General features: G+C 46.1%; 1 pseudogene; it reads left to right on the top strand.

Annotated features, from left to right (window-relative positions):
* Positions 1–1,655: 1,655 nt before the first annotated feature.
* On the top strand, positions 1,656–5,393 carry LOC121808789 (annotated as a pseudogene).
* The last annotated feature ends 74 nt before the right edge of the window (positions 5,394–5,467 follow it).

Below are 5,467 nucleotides of genomic sequence, written 5' to 3'. Positions count from 1 at the left end.
GCAGAAAGAGAAGCATTATTTATTATAGCTATGGGAGAAGGATGACTTGTCTCCTTATAATTGGTAATTCCCGAGCTACCCCTATACTATATCGTTTCATCTAATTAGAGCCTCCAAAATAGGAATAGCCCAGCAATAGCCCAGCTATAGCCTAGCCACAAACTCCTCCGGCCACATCATCAATATTAAAAATCCTCCTGCCACATCATAAATAGTTCAGCCATAGCCTAGCCACATCATAAATAGCCCAACCACATCAATAGCCACATCACTCAAAATTATACTATAAAACAAATAATTAACAATCACACAAAATAAGCAATTTAATTTACGAGACATATACGAGAAAATTCAATAATATTATTAAAATTTTAAAAATACATTAATTAAAAAAATTACATAATTAACAAAAAAAACTACTGCCGTGCAGTCCTCCGCGCCCATAACTCTTCAATTAAATCATTTTGGAGTCGAATATGAGCCTCCGTTTGGTGCATGTCGGCATGTGCTTGGAGACGGCCGTCTTCATCGTGAGGTACCCCACTCCGTACGTTGGGGGCGGCCACGTCGTGGCTTGGACCGGCTTCATTATCATCGTTGGCCCAATCAGTCAGTTGTACACCTTCATCTTCGACAATCAAGTTGTGCATGATAATACAGGCGTACATTATATCTGCAATGCAGTCGACATGCCACAAATGCGTTGGCCCCTTAACTGGCGCCCATCGAGACTAGAGCACACCAAATGCGAGCTCCACGTCCTTGCGCGCCGACTCCTGCTGTGCCGCAAAGTAGGCCTTCCTCTCATCTGATGCGCATCGGATCGTCTTCACAAAGACGGGCCACCTAGGGTATATCCCATCCGCCAAGTAGTAGCCCATATCATGCCGGTTGCCGTTGGCGACAAAACTGATGGCCGGACCGACACCTTGACACTGCTCGTTGAAAAGTGGCGACGGGTTGAGGACGTTGAGGTCGTTGTTCGAACCGGCTATCCCAAAATACGCATGCCAAATCCACAGCCGGTAATCAGCTACGGCCTCGAGGATCATCGTGGGATTCTTTCCCTTGTAGCCGGTCGTGTAGAACCCCTTCCAGGAAGAGGGACAGTTCTTCCACTCCAAATGCATACAATCTATGCTGCCTAACATTCCCGGGAACCCATGCTTCTCCCCGTGCATCTGCATAAGATCCTGACAGTCTTCGGGGGTAGGGCTTCGAAGGTACTGATCACTGAATACTTCAATCACGCTCTGACAGAAATACTTCATACATTCCAGGGCAGTCGTCTCACCGATATGGAGGTACTCGTCCCACATGTCTGCCGCGCCTCCGTAGGCCAATTGCCGGATTGCCGCAGTGCACTTTTGAATAGGTGTGTGGCCGGGCCTGCCAGACGCATCGTGTCTGAAGCGGAAATACAGATATCGTTGCTCCAAATCGTTAACAATACACATAAACAGGGACCTGCTCATCTTAAAACGGCGCCTGAAAAGATTGACGTTGAACCGCGGCTCCTGTGCCGCAGTGCACTTTTGAATAGGTGTGTGGCCGGGTCTGCCAGACGCATCGTGTCTGAAGCGGACTTCCCACAATTAAAAAAATTTAATGCAATAAACGAGAATTCCGCGCGGACGTCCGTGGGACTCAACGCCATGACGGACGTCCGCACGCCCGTCGCGACGGAAATCTCGCTTAACGCCGCGGAATTGCAATGTCCTCGGCGGAATTCTGTATCCGTGCATACCATGCACAATGGCGGACATCCGCCGCGGAATTCCGACACGCCCGGGACGGGCGCCATGCTCTAAAAGCATGGCATTTCACTTTTTCATTTAAACATTTGGCATTTCACTTTTTCATTTAAACATTTCATTTGCTAGGCCATCCACAATAGGAATAGCCCAGCAACAGCCCAGCCATAGCCTAGCCACTGCCACATCATCAGCACTAAAAATCCTCCTGCCACATCATCAAAACAAGCAAATAGCCCAGCCATAGCCTAGCCACATAATATCCACATCACTATTAACAAATATATACAAAATTAAATAATTAACAATCACACAATATACGAAATTTAATTTACGAGACATATACGGGAAAAGTTTAATAATAATATTAAAATTTAAAAAAGTACAATATTTTAAAAAAATACATTAATTTAAAAAAAATACAATAATAAAAATGAGGGTCAATTCACTCCTCGTCTCCGTCGCTGTCGCCACCATCGCCGCCGCCGCCGCCGGTCTCCCTCCGTGCCGCCTCCAAATCCTCCTGCATGCTCAGGAGCAATGTTTGAAGCAAACTCTTCTCCACGGGATCCACCGCCGCCCGCCATTCGGCCATCGTCTTGACCATCTGAGCGCGCGTTTGTTGACGCGCGAAGAATTTGAGATCCGCTGTGGATTGGCCAAGGGGGGATGCCGACTGGACCTCCTGTGAACCCCCGGCGACCCCCATCGCCTCCCGTTGAGCCCGCCTGTGCCCAACCGGGCGAGTACGGCGAGCAAACGAACGAGGGGTCGGGACCTCCTGGGCTTAGGGGTTCGCCCGGAATAGTTCAACCGTTGCTTCTTCGGCCAGCCAGAGTCGACACCTACTCGGAACTTCTCGGAGTCGTTCAGCACAAGATAGCAGTTCCAGTAGGTGAATTCCTTGTACACCCCCTTCAGGGGGAAGGCTTTCTCCGCTATCCTCCTGCAGTCGTCCTCCGTTTGGCCACTGCTCATCATGCGGAGGACGTTGGTGTACAAGCCCGAAAATCGGGAGACCGCAACCCTGATTCGGTCCCACCCCTTCCGGCAATCCTCCCCATTGCGTGGCCTCCCCTCCGGGCAAAACCTCTGGTAGGCTGCTGCTATCTTGCCCCACAAGTTGACGATCCTCTGGTTGTTCGAAACGAGAGGATCGTCGCAAACACTCACCCACGCCTTAGACAGCGCGACGTTCTCCGCGTCCGTCCACCTCCTCCGTACTGCGTTGTCGTCCTCACCCGGCTGCGAGGACTAGCCGACCCTTTTCCCCTTGCCTTTCTTCTTTGGGGCGCCCCGACCCCGCCCTGCGCCCCCCGTTTGAACGGGAGCATCCGGAACACCGGAAAGATCTATCCCCAAGTCATCGAAGGAGAAAGTGTCAAACTAGGCCGGAGGCGCAGCCTCCGTTGGCGTTGATGTGTGCGACGAACCAGTCGAAAAATCAAAATTGGGGCGATAGACGTCCCCCGGCGTCCCCTGTGTCGCGGGCGTCCCCTGCGTCGCCGGTACCCCCCCGGGCATCATCTGCATCCCGAGTGCCCACCCCGGCATCTGGACACTGGGTGCCCACCCCGACATCGCCGGAAACGCCCCCGGCGGACTCCCCCCCGCTGGTATCCCGGGCATCATCTGCTGCCACGGGTACATGATTTTGGCTAATTACATTGCCAAATTGTTCATGTACCCAATCTTTCAAGAATATGATGCATTATAATGAATTATGTAGGGCTTAGGGGTTCGCCCGGGAGTTATTGATGGTGCAATAAGTGTCTCAGCTGTGCAGGTTCATTTTCAACTCTTCTTCATATCTTTTTACTTTTCGTGAAGGTAATATATGCAATCAATAATGACCCTTTACTCCTTTAGTATACGAGAGGAATAGGACTAGTTGTGGATGCATTTACATTTCAATAACATCTTGGTAGCTTAGTTACTACTCCCTGCGTCCCTAAAATTGCATTATCACCTTACAAGAAGTTTCATCTATGTCGCTCATTTATTGATTATGAAATCATTTGGTTGGTGCCCAGTGCCAGCAAGTACCTGTGTATTACACTTTTCACTTTATTTCTGTATTTCAGTATTTTAGATGATTTTCATTATGTTTACTCAAATATGCAAATTGAGCATCATAATTTTTAGTATTTCACAATTTATTAGCCATATCTCTATTTGGTTTTAATAATCCAGTAGTTGGCCTAGATGAAATGAAACACATTTCTACATGTGCAATTGGTAAGTGCTAACTTGATCTTACCTTTTCATTTGTCAAACTAGTGGTTATGCAATGCTGACAGATCTTCCCATGAACCACGTCTGAGACTGAAGTACGTGATGTCTTACATCTCAATCCTTCTTATTTTGCACGACCGTCATGACTAAGTCATGCTTTCCTCATGTAAAAAACAATTTACTTTTCTTTTGTTCTAGTAGTATGACTCGTATTATTATTGTGTGATTTTAGGGCCTTCTTTGGATCACTATATCGATGCTTGGCACGGGGAGCTAGGGCAGTCTTACAAGTATACCCTGAAAATTTGGCACAATGTGAGCTGATCCTGGGATCTGCTATGCGAGCTGGGTTCTCTGGGGGTGTAGTTGTTGATTTCCCACATAGGTATGTGGAACATAGTAGAGCTGCCCTTTATTTTATGATTGTAAATGTAATGCGTTCTAAATATAAATGGGCTCTATGTTTCCTTCTTCGGAAAATCTTTGAAGTAGTTTCACTTTTTCAACATAATCATTAAATGGGAAAGGTAAAATACATCAAGTAGAATAAGAAACTACTATAAAATCCAGGCCTCCAGGGATATAGTCAGCAATCTTCTTGCTCTCATGTCAATACTTTGGCCTATTTTATAGTGAAAGAAAGGCAATATGGTAACTTTTGAGTAAAACCATGTAATTCTTTGGCGAATGATCCTTCAAGCAATGGTGTTGGGCTGTTGGCAGCTATTGTTTTTCTTCTTTGGGATGGATTGCAAGACTAGTAGTACTATACTAATAAACTAATAATCCTTTGACAAACTATTCATACCTTTTTTCTTCTCAACTGAAATAAATTTCCTACTTGTAGCTTTAGAACAGATTTTTTCCTCTAACTAATAAAATATGGAGTACATCAATTTTTTTGCTCTAATCATTAATTCTGTATCCTAGATCTGTTCTTGTAAAATATACAAAACCATTATACCAACTCTTGCTGAAGGTGTTTACTCAGCTCTTTATCATTGTTACAGCACCAAGATGAGAAAAGAATTCCTCGTTCTCACGTGTGGTCAAGCATCGTTGAGCAGTGCCACTCCACAGGCAAGAGGTGAAGATGGAGAGGGTTGTTCTGATGATGAAGCTTTTAGCGAGCGGACTTGATGAACTCTCGCATAATGTAGCTTGTTGCTAAATTGTTTGTGCACGGCACTGCAGTTTTCCGTGTCAGACAGGCACAGGCCAAGGAAGAAGCATAAACTAAACAAGAATGTGAAGGGAAGGGAGTGGGTTATGGAAAAGAAGGAAAAAATGCGAAGAAAGGGAAATGTTGTTCCAGCTGATTCAAAGTACACTGCCCGGAAAAGAAAAACCCGGTTTTGATAATCTTTATTTCTTTGTGAAAAAAAAACAGGGAGTGCAAACTGAGAGGAGGGTGATTGTTGTTGTCGGAGGCACAAAGATTGTGGTTAGGGGAGGCAAATTAGTTGCTGTTGGTATTT

This window comes from Salvia splendens, chromosome 6 (assembly GCF_004379255.2).
Source record: "Salvia splendens isolate huo1 chromosome 6, SspV2, whole genome shotgun sequence".
Taxonomy (NCBI): Eukaryota; Viridiplantae; Streptophyta; class Magnoliopsida; order Lamiales; family Lamiaceae; genus Salvia; species Salvia splendens.
The sequence above is the reverse complement of the archived record's forward strand: the minus strand, read 5'-3'. Positions and strand labels throughout refer to the sequence as shown.